Below are 19,408 nucleotides of genomic sequence, written 5' to 3'. Positions count from 1 at the left end.
TTTTAAAGCTGGATAGTTTCAAAGAAACAATGTTATCTACTACTGTATAGGTCTGATATTTTCTATAATATATAGTTTTTTTTTTAATTTGCAGATCATATTATTTATAGTCTGTTTCTTAATGGGTTAAATTATGCGAAAACCAAAAAGAAATGAATGACCAAAAATTCTATGATAAAATCATTTTTGCTAGATGTAATTCTATACTGATTTCTTAATGTTTCAAAGCTATAATGTGCATGAAGATATCCAAGTGTCTGAAAAATCTAATATAAAATAATCAACATGCTTTAGTCCACCATTCCCAAATATTTTGATCACTGAACCATTTTATCACAATGTTAGTAGTTATTTATTTCCCAAAGAAAACACGAAGAGAAGCTTTTATTTATGATATTTCACCATTTATTTAGCTATTGGACTTTTCTGATATCTCCTCGCATGAGAGACAAATGTGAAACAGCATGGGCATTGACGTCAAATACCTGTGGTGTTGAAGTCTAGATACACCAGTTGTTAGCTTTGTAAGTGTGTGCAAGGGAATTAACATTGCTCAACCTCATTTTTCTCTCCCGTAAATTAGGTATAAAATAAATCCCAGAGAGTTATTAAGATTAAGTGCACCACCATGTGAAATACTAATAATGGTAACATTTCTCCTAGAATTTATTATTTACTAACATATCTAAGGAAATAAATAAATCTAAGCTACTACAGTAAATTAACAAACTAGGCTATAAGAAAAATAGTCTTAAAATATTTAATTCCTCTTTTTTGTGTGTAAAATGATGAGAATTTATTTGCCACAATTCAGCTTGAAAGATACATGTTACGTGTATGGTGAATAAAGCTAATGGAACTTAAGTCAGTCACTCTCTTTTTGGTTAAGGGAGAATAGACTTCTGCTGGAGGATATACTTATCTGGAGAATGGAGCACTGTGTTTGTTTCTGAATACAATAGTAAGATAATAATGAGGAAGGTAAGGAGTCTATAAATGTAATCTGTAGGATTCTTTTTTTACCAAAGTAGATATCTTTGGCCCCAAATAGACAAAATTGGTAAAGAAATGATAAGCCCTCATCAAAATGTGTAAGGCTGATTTATAGAAAAGAGATTACAGTTAACCTGTATTACATCAAGTTAGAAGGAATAAAATGGAATTATTTTCCAAGCCTTTGTTCTAGATTTCTTTAAACAGTATTTCCTGAATGTGTAGTACTTTAAATTTGGGAGACAACTCATATACAGATCATCTATATAAGTAAGTGTTAAGCAAAATTATGCTGTTAATTTGAAATATTGTGGACTGTTAAAATATTATTATTCTACCAAACATTCATTTTCTTCTATTTCCTTAGTTTAGACACATTTTGCTGATTTCACTGTGAGGTCCACCTCTATTCTATACACCTCCAAAGCATAAGACCATCTCCCAAACTCAGTGGATCATGTTTATGAGGTAAAATCCAACTATATTCGTTCTATTTCCCTTGCTTAGAACAAATTGAGAGGGTCAGACTCAGTAATGACTCCTTAAATATGTGGGTATTTGGCTTAGATTTGGCTGATGGAGGAACACGTGTTCATGATTTTCTTACTCCTTTTTCTGTCTCTAGACATAGTCATCTATGAACATTTTCTGGTTCAGCCATCATGAGTGACTTAAGAAGATCCAGAGTGAGGGTAAAAATACTTACTTAGGATGCCAGACAGGAGAGAAGCAAGAAACTTTGTGTTTAATGTTATTATCATTGAATCACTTAATAAGCCAGCCCTCAAATCTGATCTGGCTTTGGAGGTCCTATTATGGGAGATACATGAAATCATGTGTGTCCTTCATGATTAGTCAGTTTGAGTCAGAATTATTTTTGATGTGGTTGCTGTTATTTTAACCTACAATTGTTCTAATTTCAGAAAAACCACAATAACAATGACAACAATCCTAAATGTGATTCATCCAATTACTGAATAGTTTTAGTGATTATATAATAACCCAATTCTGCCAAGTAACATAGTCACAGATACACAATCATACTGATCATGTTAATCTGCTATAAATCATAAGACCAAACTTACCAATTCAGTCATAATATGAAATTATTTGCTTCTAGACTATATTTTTGAGTGAATGCTAAAATTATTCCAAAATTTAAAGAAAGCCAAAAATACTAGGAAAAACTAATGGAAATAATCACAATTTACTAACAAAATAAGCCATATCAATTAGAATTCTTGATAAAATAAAAGTATGATGTGTGAGAAAGTAACTATTAATTTCTTGTTTATTTGTATTAATATCATCTTATGTTCCCTCATATAATCAAGCTTTGTATTTTTCTTCCTAAGAGATGCTTCCATAGAAGTTCTTCAGAATTCTCCAGAACAATAAGGTGGAAGGGTACAAAGAAATAATTAGGTCTTATATTTGTTTCTCCACATTCTATTTTTTAAAAAGCTATGAACTATTCATTATAAGAAGAGGATTATTCATTGAACTTTCAACTGGCAAAAATATATAAATTTCAACCAGAGTGATAGGACATATTACTGAGAGTAAAATTTTTTCAAACTGATAATGGAAGACCATGAAATGAATTTCTGTAAAAAATCTTAAGAAAATAACTTAAATTCATAGCATTCTTAAAGCAAACAGGCTTTTATGGCATCTTAATTCTGCTTTTTAAGGATCATACCTCATCATGCAGTTCAAATAAAAATTCTCACAAAGGATAAAGTGATAATAGAAATAATAATAAGAGGTGATATACAGAAACAAATTGTTTAAAGAATATACATAGAGGATTCTTGACAAAAGAAAAAAGAAATATTCATGCATTATAACATGCCTTAAAATTGCATTGTGATAACTTTTATAAGTATTTTCACATAATAAATGTGATTTTGTAACTATGAGCTATATGTAATATTCAAAGTAGCTCACAAGATCATTTAAAAATCTCTCCCAGATGAAAATAGGAAATCTTCCTCAAGGTAGAAATATTCATGATTGTTCTGGTATTCCTACCTTAACATACAGCGTCTATTTACTAAGTCAAAACTTTTGCTTGGGCAAGATTTAAAAAAGTAATAAAGTGAAACAAATGTTAAATTATGAATGACATATGAAATTAATTTCCCTATAGAACTTGGCAGTCATTTCAAAAGAAAGCATAGGGATTTTATGAAACTATACTCACTTCATTTATATAGCAAATGATACTTATTTTTCATATCAAAGAGGCTGAAAGAATGCCTATTAAAGGTTTGTCATACTCAAATGCATATTAAACTTTATCTGAATCAAAGATACAAAAACAAGATAATTATTTTGAATGCATTAACTAAATGGAAACATATCTAATAGTCTGAGCCAATTGATATTTCCTGGAGAATTAGCCAATAGAGTCATGGTAACATCCAGACATAGAAAAAAATCAAAAATTGTTTTACAATGCAGTGCTGTTTTTTCCCCTCATATTGGAAAACAAGGAATATGGACATGCTCAATAAACAGAGTTCTCACAAATGCAGGACTCTTTCATTTTTGTAAGCTGTCATCAGTGCTTTTTTGATTTCACTTGTACTTGGAGAACTGATGTGGTAAATACTTTTTAAAAAGAGGAACTCAGCTATTTCTGCTTCAGGTTTTAAGGAAATCAAACACGCTGTTCCATATATTTGGAAATGGTTGTTGTGGTGACACAACACCAGCAAAACTGATGCTAATAGTAAAATGAAGAAAAAAATGAATTGTTCATAGAATTGGTTTTTGATTCCCCAGCTACAGCTGAATTGACTGATGCTAGCCTTCAAAAAACATTCACAGGAGGAAACACTTACTGTTCAGAACAGGGAACCATCCATTTTTACACCTACATTGAATCCCCAAAAAGAACTGTATTATATCTGCAATGTATTTTCAAGAGCTCCATTGTAGATATTGTTTCCATTAAAAGTATCAAATTTGGATCATAATAAAGGGCTAGCAACAATTAAACTTTTAAGAGGGCAACTCATGGGAACTTATCATCAAAGGAAATGCTTCTTTAGAACACCCACACACTAGTAAAATGAATAGTCTTTTTTAAAATAAAGTTAAAACTAATTTCCAAAACTAGAAGAGCTTTTCAGTCAATTCATAGAGATTATGAAATTCTTAGATGATTTAAATTAATTCATGCCTTTAGGTTACAACTTTATATATCACTATCACTGCTTAACCACTACTGAGTTTTCTCCAATATCTAAGAAGTGAAGAGTTTCATATGGCTCTGAATTACTGTTTTTAGAATTAAAAGACTCTTGTGGCACATACTGAACTTGCAGCTCTGCCTTCTGATCTCTGGAGCTTTAAATAATTTTACAATAAAAATCCCATATAGATAGATGTATTTTCTTTAGGTGTTAGGAAGACAGTATTAATTTCTGCTTGTCTATCTGAAAGGAATCATTAAGTAAGTAGCTTTTCTAAATCATCAGATTCCCCTCCAAAAGCACATCCTCGGCAACCAAGAAAAGACTCACGGAGCTCACCTAGAAGCCTGGTGAGTTCCCATGAGTACCTGTGTTTTCTATCAGTTGCTACATCTCTTAACTTTATTATATAGACTTATGTGGATATACACCATGGAGACCAGGAAGTCTTTTCAAATATCTAACCCACTATAATCAATGCAATTCTGATTTCTTTTTTAAATGTTTATTTATCCACTTAAAAATTTAAAAAATGTTTATTCATTTTTGAGAGAGAGAGGCAGAATGTGAGCAGGGGACGGGTAGGCAGAGGAGACACAGAATGGGAAGCAGACTCTAGGTTCTGAGCTGTCAGCACAGAGCCTGACATGGGTCTTGAACTCAGGAACCCAAAATCATGACCTGAGTCAAAGTCAGAGTCTTAATCAACAGAGCCACCCTTAAAGTTTATTTCTTTTTGAGAGAGTGCAAGTGGGGGAGGAGCAGAGAGAGGGGGACAGAGAATCCCAAGCAGGCTCTGTGCTGACAACACTGAGCCCAACGTGGGGCTTGAATTCAGGAACCAGAGATCATGACCTAAGCCCAAGTTGGACGCTCAGCCGACTGAGCCACCCATGTGCCCCTCAATTCAACACCGATTTCTAATTCAATGCTATTTAAAAATAAATACAAAAATAGTTGCATTTTCTTCATATGGAAAATCTCTGATAAATGCATGCTTTTCTAAATCTATATTTGGTTCTCATTTTATTATATTATTGTATTGATTAAGTTATTATAATTCTGTATATAAACTTTCTCTGAAGAGACAATACTAAATATGTTTAAGTCCATATAGTCTATAACAACAAAGAGTAACTCCTTAACTCTGCTGATAATAGTGAAAAGAGCCATAGATAATATGTAAATATATGAGCTGTCTTCCAATAAATCTTTATCTACAAAAACAGGCTGATTGGCTCCATGTGCAGTACTGTGCCCACACCTGCCATAGAGTCGAACATTATGCAAAAGTAAAATTTTCATCATTGGCTTCATAGTCACTCACATATGTATCCATCTTCATATATTAAGAAAGGTAAATTCTATTTTTTTCAGGTATATTATGTGAAATTTTAGTGCTGGCAGGATTTCCTGGAGTTCAATGTTTACTTGTGGGACAAAAAAATAATGGTTCTAGAAGTTACAAGTTTCAACTTGAACTTTAAATTTGAATGTATTTTTGAAATATGTGTCCATCTTCTGTACTTTAAATCTGTAATCATATTAATGTCATTTTTCTCAAGTTCTTTCTTAAAACTTGTGAAGTTAATGTAATTTGTATACTAACATAAAGTACATATATACATTTCCTCTAAATTTCTGATAGCCGCCAAAAGGAAAATGTCATAATGATGTAGAAACTGACTTCTATCATATAAGATAAATCATAATATTTCCAACAATTATCCTAACAATAGTTATGGTAGTCTTGTGAAAAATGACACTGATTTGATTCTTTTGATCTAGATTTGCATGTGCTATCTTTATGTAATCAAGTAATATTCTAGTCTTTTTTTTTTTTTGAGCCAGCAATGAAGGCAAGAAATTTAAAGGAATACATATATGAAATGTTAAAAATTATTATCTTTATGACTCAGTTGGTGAAACAAAAATTTAAAAAATATGTCTGATTATGTTTCTTACTCCTCTCATTTCCGTATTTGGGATATATTTGTAGAGAAATGTTTTAATTCTGAAGGTTCCTAAAAATCGTGAATCTATAGAGTCAATACATTAAAAATTACTTGAAGTCCTGGTGAATTGAAAGGAAGAATAACATGACTGTATCAGGTATACATTCATGAAAATGGCAAAATGTGCCAAGAGAACAGATGTGAGTTATATGTATTTAAAATAAAGATTCAACTTTAATTAACACTAAAGGTGCATTGTGCTAAATGAACTTAACCAAATTCTTATGTACCAAGAAGTTTGTTAGCCAATATCCATTGTATAATTTATATTAATCCATTATCCTTTTATGTTTCATAATAATGTAGTTTACATGTCAGTGTGATGACCTAAATATTAAAAATATGGAAATAAAACAAAATGGCTTTTAAAATACAACCCAAAATAAACTTACTATAAAATGACAGTAAAATCTGCCATTCTACAAATTTTGTCTCTAACTCTTTGTATTTAATAAACATTTCACATAAAGGACTATTTCCTCAATCTTTAGATTTAGTTCTTCTTTTGAAGTAATTTTTTTTTGCTTCCATATGAGATGATCTCATTTTCTTTGTGTCTGCCTTTTATATTTGAGGAAAATTAATTTCTCCTTTCTTCCCTAGAGAATCATTCTCTTTACCCCACATTACACCTAACTCACTCTTCCTTTTAACTGGTGAACTCAATTTATGTACATGGATTCAATAGAGTTGAATGACTGACTGCCTAGGTTGAATACATGTTTTACCCTGTTCCCTGGGGTGTTATTAAGCACCAAGCACTTTTTTTGTTTGTTTTATGAATGAAAAATGGAAATATCACTGCAGCAATTCACTGCAAACAATACTGCAGTAAAACTGCTCTCTGTTCTTTTGTCTTTCTTTCGACATCGCTTTAATTGCAGGAAGAAACTTGTTAAGAATAAACTAGTGTAGGGGTGCCTGGGTGGCTCAGTTGGTTAAGAGTCCATCTTGAACTCAGGTCATGATCTCTTGGTTCATCAGTTTGAGCCCCATGTGTGGCTCTGTGCTGACAGCTCAGAGCCTGGAGCCTGCTTCAGATTCTGTATCTCCCTCTCTTTCTGCCCCTTCCCAGCTTATGCATCATCTCTTTAAAAAAAAAAACATTTTTAAAAATTAAAAAAAGAAAAATAAACTAGGGCAAAGCCTCAGTCCACTGAGATACCATCAGCTTGTTTTAGAAATGTTTTTTTTTGTTGTTTGAAAATCATGTCCAGAAAAATAAAGTATGAAAATATGTAATACCAGTGTAGATATCAAGATAATGTCAAACCATGCCCCAAACTTACTCTACCCACATTTACAATTAGAGACTGAAAGTTTCTTAAAAACTATTAAAACTTTCTACAAATATGCAATGAGTTATGATTTATTATTGTTACTATTATTTTTAATTATTATTTATTGTAATACTTTAAGCTCTGCTGAATGTGGGTTTTTCATTCAAAAGAAAACTTATATTTGCACCTTTTTGAATCAAGAGACAAAGAATCTAGTGTCTAGAATATACTCAAAACCATGTTTGTGGACTTGTTATCTCTTGTCACAGTCTGACATTTCTGTACAAATATTTTCAGTCATCTGTATTGCACTATGATTTCTAAAGAAAGCAATAGAACTTCAGCTAAAAAATGATGGCATTTTTGCCACACATTGGCCATGCTAGTAGGAGAATACCTCCTATGTGACTCACATCTCTATGTGTGGAAATAGGAAAAGATTCTAGTAAAGACCTTTGTTGTGTAAACTTCTGAAGTACTCCACACTTTGAGAAGAATTTTTTTTTTATTGAAAGAAGAAATACAAACAACATGTGGGTCACTTAGGTAAGGGGAAGAGGTTTTAAATATCAAATAAAAATAAAAATAAATTTAGGATGCCATTGTCATTCCTTCAGAAAAATATTTTTCCACTCTTTGTACTAAATACATTTCCAATAGTTTGCACGAAACATATTTGGAGTTGTGATGGTGTGATGTTCTGTGGATTTAAAAAAGACAAAAGATAATTTTTTAAATCACCAATTTAAGCATTGAAAAATGTCATTAGTGCCTAGGGAGGTATACTTAGGCACTTAGCCTTCATGGGCTAAGGTAAATGGAGAACAGAGAATCTTTCAGTAACTTTTCTTTTCTTTTCTTTCTTTTTTTTTGTTTTATTCTTGAGAGAGGGAGAGGGAGAGGCAGAGAGAGAGGGAGACTGAAAATCCCAAGCACGCTCCTCACAATACAAAGCATACTAAGCAGAGTTAACTAGGTAGGATATCTTCTGTTAGCTCATTACCAGAAAAGCCATAAAATAATTCAAAGGATCTCTATGTTTAATTCAGGCACAAAATATGGACTTTCAAAAGACTGATGGGTTTGATAAAGAATTAGTTCAGTGACTGGCTAGAGCTTAACTATTTTCAGAGCACTTTGGTCTAATGAAATTTAAACAGAACTTATAAAATTCCCCCCACACACAAAATCAAGCAACACATAGTTGGTATCAGTTATTCTGACCAAAACCAATAAGATTTGTTATTGGCTTCTCTATCTTAAAATAATCAAAATTATCCCAATGGAATACAAGCAGTTTAATTCACAACCTGTTTGGCTTAATACTATACTGCTGAATATAAATCAACCCAGATTAGATACCTACTTCTAACAATAGTATATTTTTAATTATCTATCATTTTAAAAGTTAACTATAATGCATATACAAATACTATCATTTAGGAAGGAGGCTGAAGGCTTATTTCTTTAAAATCTTCCCTGCAACAGGATATAAATAAACATGTAAAAAAACAAAAGCACACAGTTCATTTCCTTCATTTCTCTTACATTTTAAGTCTTCTGGCAGAAAAGAAAGTATATAAATCTAGGAAGGGAATGAATATTTATTATGCACCTATATATTATTTGTGATATTTCTCCTTTAATTTTAACATGAAATAAGTTCACTTGTCTCTGACTCTTGATAAAAAAAAATAAATTCAGAGATAAAATTTATAAGTTAGTAGTAAACAAGTAGTTAACTTAGTAGTTAACAAGTAGCTAGCCAAGTTTTGAAACCTAACTTAAAAAGCCTCTCTTAAAACAAAAAAATCTTAAAAAATCTTCTTCAAATGTTTTTATGATTCACAGCCTTCATAGATTGATCATCTATGTGGTAGAGACCTGGTCATCAGTGAGTGCTCTATTTCATTTGACTATATGGGCCCAAGTAATGGCAACCTGTTAAAAGATAACTTAAAGATAGAGATTATTACTTTGATTTTTATTCCACTCTACAAGCTTATTGAGAGACCTTCAGCAACTCATTTAAACTCATTTAAACATAGTAAAGATACTATGAACTCTAGAGTAGCCAAAAATATTTACTGAAAATAGTTACTAAGTTAATGGGAGAGTTACAGTGAAATATTAAAACATAATCAATTGATTTAAATAAAAATAGAAAGGAGAGGGGAAAGAACAGAGTAGATAAATAATAAAACAAATATAATGGTAAAATTAACTATATCTACATAAGTAAAACTATGTAAAATGGAATAAATACTCTTTTTAAAAGTAGTAATTATTATACTGGATTAAAAAGCAAGACCCAACTAGATGATATTTACAAAAAATGCACATAAAATATAGAGTGGCAGACTTAAAAAAGAAAAAAAAAACCTAAGAAGTTATACTATGTAAACACTAATCATGAGAAAGCAAAATGGATAAATTACGTTAGACAAAGCTGACCTGACAGAAAAGAATATAAACAGAGATAATTTTATGATATTGAAGATTAACATCAAGAACAAAGTATTTTACTTCTCTTTAAGTTTATGTATTTATTCTGAAAGAGAGAGAGAGAGAAAGAGAGAGAGTAAGGGAGGGACAGAGAGAGAGGGAGAGAGAGAATCCCAAGCAGACTCTGCGCTGTCAGCACAGAGCCTGATGTGGGGCTCAAACTCACGAACCATGGGATCATGACCTGAGCTGAAACAAAGAGTTGGACACTTAACCAACTGAGCCACCCTGGTACCCCAGTATTTTACTTTTCCATAAAATGTTTCAATGATTAGAAATTAGCACAATTGTTCCTTTAAGAAAAGTAGTCAATAAACTAAGGAAAGAAGGGATTGCCTTCTTGTAATATGAAAAATAATGATTGGTATAGAATATAAATAGGTTGAGATTTATGAAAACATAAATTTGAAAGAGCTAGAATGAGGTTCAGGGAGGAGACACAATTGTAACGCTAAAGAACTAGAGAGATTTAAGAATTAAAAAGAAATGGATGGTTAATGTATTTATGCAATGTTAAGTGAAGTTTATATAAATTTAGAGTAGAATAAGATTATAATAGAGGCCTGAAATTTCAAATGTGACCCCAAAGGTATAAGCCTTGAAGTATAACTTTATATAATAAATAACTCATCAAAGTAAAGCATAAATAAAATAGAAGGTAATGGACAATTTGGAAAATGCTCACTTACAAGGTAAATGTCAACATTTTATTAAATAAAACTTACTGCAAGTCAGTAAGATTAGTTCCCTGACAGAAAATTGAGTAAAGAGCAGCATAAACTCAGAAAAAAAGATATATATAAAACTATGGAAAACTCCTCAATATCTATGGAATCAAACCAATGCATTTTAAATAGCAATGAGGACTTTTGATTATTCAGACTGACAAAAATTAAAATGATTAAAAAATTTACATTCTGTTGAAGATGTACACTCTGGATGTCATTCTGTTGGAGTTACTATAACAAAAAATACCGTAAAATGAGTGGCTTATAAACAACAAACATTTTTTCTAACAGTTGAGGCATCTGGGAAGTTCAAGATCATGGCTGTAGCAGAGTAGGTGTTTGGTGACATCCTGCTTCTTCGTTGATGGCCAAAACTCATTGTGACCTCCCACAGCAGAAAAAGAGCTCTGTGGGACCTCTTTTATAAGAGCACTAATCTCATTCCAGAGAGCTTCACCAGCATGAGCTAGCGTCTCCAGTAGGTCCAGCCCCTTAATACAACCACACTGGGTCTTAGATTTCAACATATGAATTTTGGGGTGGAGGGACACAAACATTCAGTCCATAGCAGTGGAAATTGAAATTTACTAGTCTTATGAATATTAGGAATACAAGTATGGAAATTCACGTTATTATTTATCTATTTCCCAAAGGAAAAAGAGGCAAGATGTGGGGAAAATAATATGATTACTTCACAAAATTTACATAAATTTTGGTCCAGCAGTTTATCTTAAGGAAATTATCTGACAAGTATGCAAAGATTCATTTTTTTAAATGAATTCATTAATCACAAGCACCATATTCGCTTCAATTTGTGAAACTCTATCTGCCAGGCAGTGTTCTTGGTGCTGGTGTGAACTTGATAACGATATATGTAAAGTAATCTCTATTGCTACATTATTTATAATATTGAAACAATGGAAGCAATCTAAATACTAACACAGATACACTGATTATAATACATACTATTATATACAAATAGGAATGTTATCTAACCACTAAATAAGATATATGCATATACTTAAAAGATTAGAAAATTGTTTTTTTAATAAATATGTTTGAATATAAATGATGTAAATAATGAGATCTCTTATTTTTTTTAAAAATATGCATTGTGGTGTATGTACTAAAGTTACTTTCCACATTTTTTCCCATCAGTCATTTTATTTATGAAGTAATGACCAATATTTATTTACATAATTAAGAGAAAACCTTCAAATAATGTAAAATACAATTCTTGACTCATAGTATACTTGAATTTCTGAGAACTCATAATATTAGAATGACTTTCAAATAACTCAAAATTTTTGTTTTTAATTAAGGTCTTGGGTTCAGTCTCAAACTGAATTATAATTTTAGCCTGAGGACATTACATATATATTTTTGAAAATCTATGCCTACGATTCTAATATGCACCTCCAAATAAGGAACACTTAGTAATGAATGTAGGCAAAAACACTGCCCATATACTATTACTATTATTTATTGTTGGGCATTTGGGGAATAAACACGAAGGTTTCATGTGGCTCCTGTTCTCAGGGAGTTTACTTCCTAATGGAAGAATGGAGCGAGAGGGTGGATAAATTTGCAAAAATCAGGTCAGACACAACACGAGACACAATTAAATTTGTAAGTAATGGCTTCCAAGTGGAAGTTGTAGAAGGCCTCGTGGAAATCATGTGGTGGACACAATATAATGTTTTAATTAAAGGGGCTGCTGATGTGTGAAAAGCCTGTATGAGAAAATGGGGGAAATAGTGGGACTAAGCAGTTCAGTTTTTTTTAAGTTTATTTGTTTATTTTGAGAGAGAGAGCAAGGGAACATACAGTGTGGGAGAGGCAGAGAGAGAAAGAGAGAAGGAATCCCAAGTAGGCTCCGCAATGTAAGCGCAGAGCCTGAGGTGGGGATTGAACTCACAAACAATGAGATCATGACCTGAGCCAAATCAGCTGCTTAACCAATTGAGCCACCCAGGGTCCCCAAAAGTTCAGTTTACACAAAGCAAGGGACTCATGAATGTGAAAGCTGAGACCAAAGCTTAGAAAAACAGACTAGGATAGAACATGGAAGTCTGGAATATCCAGCTGATTAATTCTAATTTCAGACTATAGACAGTGAAGATTTTATTGACAATTTGGAATGGAAAATTGACATGAAGTGAGATTGATATTTTTTAATTATGAAAAGAGAATATTAAATAATTAAAGTAGAAAGAATTGAAGATAGACAAAACACTGCTGATTTTAGTCAGACTTTCAATATGCAATTCAAGAAGCATTTTGCCTTTACCAGATCAGCCTATCAGCATTTAATTCTCCAGAGCAGCCCACAGAAGACATCCAAAAATATAATCAGTCCATATGATCTTTATGATAATGATAAATGATAATGATAAAAAGTATTCAGATATCTGAGCTAACTCTATGGGACTTGAATATTTATATTCACAAGGTTTTAAAAAATTTCCTGTGTGTGACAGAAGAGAATGACAAGAGAATAGGGTCACGTGATCAGTCTAGTACCAGTATTAGGAGAGAGAACGCCAGCTCTGATGACTCGGGGAAGAGAAGCAAGTTTACATTTCAGCATTTCAAATGATTTGGGGGGGGGCACCTGGGTGGCTCAGTCGGTTAAGCGGCTGACTTCGGCTCAGATCATGATCTCACAGTTCATGGGTTCGAGCCCCGCACTGGGCTCTGTGCCTACAGCTCAGAACCTGGAGCCTGTTTCGGATTCTGTGTCTCCCTCTCTCTCTTACCCTCCCCTGCTCACACTGTCTCTCTCTTTCTCAGAAATAAACTTAAAACATTTTTAAAAATTAAAAAAAAAATGATTTAAGGGGCTCTGGGTGGTTAAGTGTCCAACTCGACTTTGGCTCAAGTCATGATCTCACAGGAAGTTCGAGCCTCCCATCAGGCTCTGCACTGACAGCATGGAACCTACTTGGGATTTTGTCTCCCTCTCTCTCTGCCCCGACCCCACTTGCTCTCTGTCTCTCTCAAATTTAAAAAAATGATTTGAAATAACATGTTAATTAATGACACAAATACAGAGAAAATAATAGTTTAAAATAATAGTATGTGTATGTATTTTTGTATACTCTGAGAATCATTCTAAATAGAGACAATGAAATATATCATAGTGTTTAAGCCATATTTGGTTTAAAACCTGTCTTGTTTTAGTATCAATAACATAAGAAATAAATGAGTTACTGCAAGTAAGATACTTTTGAACAATGCTCAGATTATGGTAATATTCAGTAAGGGTTAATTGTGTATCATTTTATAGTAGGTTTCACAAAAGCCACATTTGTTTCCATAATGTTACCTGTCTATATTTTACATGTGCAATATAAAGTGGATAAGAAAATGACAAACACCACAATCTAATCTGAGACACTACACACACACACACACACACACACACACACACACACAGTCTTCATCTCAATTTCTACCTCCCTTATCCCAGGTAGAGGCAATAATCTAGAACAAGTGCAAAAAGGAAATCATACTCTTTTTCTATACCACTTTTCTTTTTCCTTTGAGAAATAAGTAAGTATTCCTTTGTTTAATCAGAAATACACACAGACACACACACACACATATATTCTATCTCTCGTCTCTCTATCTATAGATGAATCAAATATATCTCCATAGATATCTATCTCTCAATAGATAGAGAGACAGAGAGAAAATACTCCAGGCTTTTTTAGTATACCTGAAAAAGTGTTGATCATAAAATTATATTAATGAATTAAATGCTTTATTTGGAGAAAAACTATTCCAAATAGATTTAAATTAATTTCTTTCATTTCATAAGTATGTGCAATCACAATCTCTGAGTACTGAGTGCTTTCTCTTGTTAGTGAGCAAGAGACACAGAAACTGATTCTTCTTCTAGTGGCTAAAAATAGCATCTCTTGACGCCCCAAGAGATACACATGTTTAAATACAAGTAACCACAGAGATCAGTAATGCAACAAATGACGTAAGACAGCATTGGCAATAGAATAAGCGGTAAAAACTGTAAACAAAATAATACATACTCTGAGTTGAATGAGGGAAAAATCAGTTGTCCTGAAGCAGTGCAAAAATGAGCCATGAAAAAGTTGAACTGTATTCATAAATGTTTGAAGATGGATCTAGTAAAACACCAGCCTCTGGATTTTCTAACCTGAGCAACCACAGGAGATGCTGTGTAAAATTACAATAATTTCCAAACCAACATTTAAAAAAGTACTTGGAGACCTATGGAAGCTGATGAACCATATCTTAAGGTAAGTAATTATTTTACCAAACCAGGTGGAAAATGCTGAATTAAACAAAGGTACCACAGGGGTTTTAGCTTAAGGGTTTTACTTTCCATGGAGCCAGAGCTATATTTTTCCTAAAGTTGAAAGTCACACTGAGTTGTATTCAAAGTTTCTACACAAGCGACAAACTATTTTTTTAATCAATCCCTTAGAGCAAATAAGAATTCCTTCAACAGAGCATAAATTGGATTATAAAATAAAATTTATATGTTTTATTTATAAAATTTATAAATAATTAAATACATAATTATAAAACTATAATCTAGATACCTGAAAATGATGAGATCTCTACCCTCCTCTCCTGTCCCCTACTTCCATTTAAAGAGTTGAAATATTTGGTTGCATTATGTTTGGAATCAGGAATCAGGCACATCTTTTGCTTTTCCTTTTCATTTAAATCACTTGGGAATAATCAAATTTAAGTAGCCACACATAAGATGATTTCTTTTGCAGTCAAATCTCTTGCTGCACTGATAGATGATGGACTTTATAACATTAGAAATATCTAATAATCCAAAGAACGGAAGGTTTTACAATACCATTCTAATGGTCTAGTTCCTGTATCCCATGTGTGTGTGGAGTGGGCCGGGGGTGGACTATTGGGGTTCGTTTTTAACAGCCCCAAAGCTGAATATATTTAATGCTTCATACAGTCAAACGAAACAGTAACAAAGGAAAAAATAAAATGAGAGAATAGTTGAGTTCATGAGGTATGATACATCCCCTAACTCCAAATCTTCGAAAAATTTAAGTTCACAAAATGTTTACAGAGATACTATATCTGAACTAAGGACTGGAATGTCCCAAAAAGAAAGTCCCAGCTGCAAACTGTATTAGGTAAGACTTTTAATGCTGTGATACACGCAAAGCATGAATGCCTGAGTAACTGGAAAAATTTCTCACTTTAGGTAAAAAGTTGTATTCTCCAAGCTCCAACTTGAGCCTTTACAACTCTAATATCTTTCCATTCCCACTAAGAAAAGAAAACAAACAAACAAACAGAAAACATCTTTGGTTCTGTCCCAACTGTTTTTAAGGCTCTGAGGAGAGTCAGTGATAAATAAAAATGTTTACTTTTAAAGTAAGAAAATCTGTCCTGGAGTCAGTGGAACATACTGACAGAAGACGACTAATCCATATGTCAGTTGTAGTTTCTCACTTGAATGAGTCCTCATTGGCAAATTGTGCAAGGGGAAAAGAGAATGATTTAGACATTAAGAAAGAAGAAATAAAATGCACATGTAGCCGAAAGTATATATTTTTGTGGTGCAGGGTTAAGAAAGACAAAAAGGAGACATTTGGTCATTACTGGTCATTAGACTTTTTTTTCTTAAAAAATAGGGAACATGAGATAAATGTGGAGGGGGGAGGGGATTAGGTTGGAGAAGAGGCCTTATGCTGAGAGAGTTTCCTTACAGTGTTTTGTTAAGCTCTGTTATTAACTGAATGTCTGTTTCTCCCTAAAATGTGTAAGTTAAAACTCTACTCTTCTATGTGATGGTATTAGGAGGTGGCGTCTTTGGCAAGTAATTGGAATTAGATTACATCATGAGGGTGGAGGCCTAATGACTGGCATTAATCCCTTTAAAAGAGGGACCTGGGGTTTTGCTTTCTGTCTCTTTCACTTGGTGAGGATACTAGAAGTAGGCTGTCTAAAGACCTGAAGCACGGAAAATGGCTCTCACCATCACTCCAGATGGAAATCTGGACTTCCCATCCTCCAAAACTGTGAGAAATGTTTCTATTGTTTGTAAAGCACAGTCTATAGTATTTTTATTACAGAAGACAAGGGCCTAAGCTCTGTTGTGCTATTGAGGAATAGAGGTGAAAACTGTATTGCCCGGTGTTTTAGTGGAAGCTTTCTAGAGGGTCTGCCTTAGCAAGGCTCAATTCAGAAGGCAGAGAAAAATTAGCAAACTCATTTCCTCTTATTAATATCAGAGTTGTGGGAATCACTCTTGATTTAGGCTTATTCCAGGAATTTGAAGGTGGTATCTGTATATACCAGTGCCAGGAGCTCAGCTGAGAGGTGAGAGCGAGCTGAGGGGCCAGGTGTGGGAGTAGGCAATCAAAGAAACAAACCAAAAATGCGAGGTCTCTAATTACTTACTGAAATGATACAAGCAAGAGTCCAAACCTGGAGGAATGAGGAATGGGCAGTTTCCCAGTTTCATCTTCTTCCAAGAAAGGATATACCAGTGGAGGGTCCAGTGGATCACCACCTAGGTGGGGACGCTTCACTGTTTAGGATGCCCAGGATAAAAGGCTCTGGGGGGTTTATGGACTCTGGAGTACTAATCTCTGAGTGGGAGTTGGGGGAAAGTGAAAGAAGTAAGGCTAGGAGAGGAAAGCACTGGTACTGAGTCTGAGCAAGGGGAAGTATCTTCAAAGTGATCCTCCTCACCACCCAAATAGTGAGTCTCAGCAGAGGCAGCTGAAGGGTCCCTTGGCCAAACCCCTTAGCTAAAGAGACTTTGGAATGAAAGGACGTGCACAAAGAATGTACACATGGAAGGATCAGGACGAGCCAGAGGGGCCTGAGACCCTGGCTGCCTCTGCTCTCCCAGACTGCAGTGTGTGGGCTATGCAGCAGTTTAGTGTGGGGAGCGCAGCTTTCTGCCACAGGCCTTCAGATAAAGCCTTTATAATTGCCTAGCATAGGAGGTCTGAAAAACAATGTGTAGGTTTTTTGAACCAAGTCTGAAAAATAAGGGAGAGTTTTTTTTGTTTTTTAACTGAACTCCTCAACCAGTTTTTCCATTTGAAAAGTAAGAGTAATTGCAATTGTTTTCACCTATTTCACAAGAGTATTGAAAGATTGCTGCGAGATACTGGCATATTCAATTGAAAGATCAAATAATGATGAGCAAATATTACTGTTTTTTTAATATTTTTATTATTATTTATTTCTAGGAGAGAAAGAGAGAGAGAGAGACAGGGTGGGCAGGGGAGGGTCAGAGAGAGAGGGAGACACAGAATCCGAAATAGGCTCCAGGCTCTGAGCTAGCTGTCAGCACAGAGCCCGACGCAGGGCTCAAACCCACCAACCGAGAGATCATGACCTAAGCGAAAGTCAGACACTTAACCGACTAAGCCACCCAGGCGCCCCCAAATATTACTGTTTTTGAAAAGACATTCTTACAATGAAAGAGTCTACAATAAAATGAAAAACTGGTAAAAAAAAAAAAATACTTCTGATTTCTTCTAATTAATGGAATAACATGATTCATTATTTAATTTTAGAACAATATGAGTCCCCAAGAAAATAAAATATAAATTTATCTACAGTTATGGAAAAGTCAAACCAATCCTGACTATTGAGTGCTATAAAAAAGGAAGAAGATAATCAAATAGACAGTAACACACTAGAACTATGTTAACTTTTTAATAACCACCCCAAAACGAGAGAAATGTTTAAACTGTTGGAGTAGTTTTCATGGAGACTGTAACTGTGAATTTATTTTCTGAGTATGTAGAAGTTCTAGAAAAGTCTATAGGATTGAAAATACTATGACAAGTTTTCAACAAAACACAGCAAATCACAATTCCCTATGTTATACTGTATTCTTGGAAAGCTTCAAAAATAGATCAGAGAGAAAGCACATGGGGAAAAATATAGTGTATATAGATTTATGTATATAATTTATATATCTTCTAGTACATAAGAGAATCCTTTTTTGCAACTTTTTGTGGATTTCTCTGCTACAACTAAGCCATCCTATATTTACCAGAGGCCAGAGAAAAACCCACAAGCCTTAGTGCATAGCTTAAGCTGAAAGCCATTGAACGGAAGATCTGATGAGAAAATTCTCCAAAATATGTATAATGGACTATTTTTTCATCCTCAGAAAAAAGACTCAAAACTCAACTGTTTGACAGAGAAAAAATATCTAAAATTTGAGAAGTTAAATGAACCCAGTTCTACACAAAAGATAAATCACCATTCCTTCCTACATTGGTTTCATAAATACCTTCTCCATGCTCTTAAAATAATACTAAAATTTTAATCTTACACACTATAATATTAGATTTTAGAACTTAATGAATTAAGTAGCCTGATTTTAGGAAAAGGAAATAACTGTGTCAAGAGTAATATTTGGATAAAAAGGAGAGGAAATAAGAAAAAGGCAGAAGAAAAGTAGTGTTGTAGTTTCTCTGAGAATTCTTGCTTAGTTGAAGGTGGAAGAGAAAGTTTTTATGCTGTTGTAGCAAATGTGATAATATTTGGCAGTGCTTTGTATTTTAGGGACAAATTCATCAAGTTCTGAAGGCAAAGATTTATATTAAATGTCACAGACAGAAAACAAATTTAATGTGTGTTAAATTAATAGTGTCATAAGTTCACATGGTATGGTGGAGCCACCGCTA

At 33.4% G+C, this 19,408-nt stretch overlaps 1 long non-coding RNA gene across 6 annotated transcripts in view; it reads left to right on the top strand.

Annotated features, from left to right (window-relative positions):
- LOC144237847 (uncharacterized) overlaps window positions 1-19,408 on the top strand; it is a 321,279-nt gene that overhangs the window by 82,946 nt on the left and 218,925 nt on the right. For 2 of the 6 annotated variants that reach the window (XR_013336949.1, XR_013336944.1), the window contains exons 1-2: window positions 893-981; window positions 1,361-1,461. The exons of 2 other annotated variants lie outside the window; for them this stretch is intronic. This is a non-coding gene — a long non-coding RNA (uncharacterized LOC144237847). Of the gene's footprint in view, window positions 1-892; window positions 982-1,360; window positions 1,462-19,408 lie in introns of those variants that run through there. 2 more of the 6 variants (XR_013336945.1, XR_013336946.1) reach the window with 1 other exon arrangement.

Source organism: Crocuta crocuta, unplaced genomic scaffold, assembly GCF_008692635.1.
Source record: "Crocuta crocuta isolate KB4526 unplaced genomic scaffold, BGI_CrCroc_1.0 scaffold1122, whole genome shotgun sequence".
Classification (NCBI taxonomy): domain Eukaryota; kingdom Metazoa; phylum Chordata; class Mammalia; order Carnivora; family Hyaenidae; genus Crocuta; species Crocuta crocuta.
The sequence above is the reverse complement of the archived record's forward strand: the minus strand, read 5'-3'. Positions and strand labels throughout refer to the sequence as shown.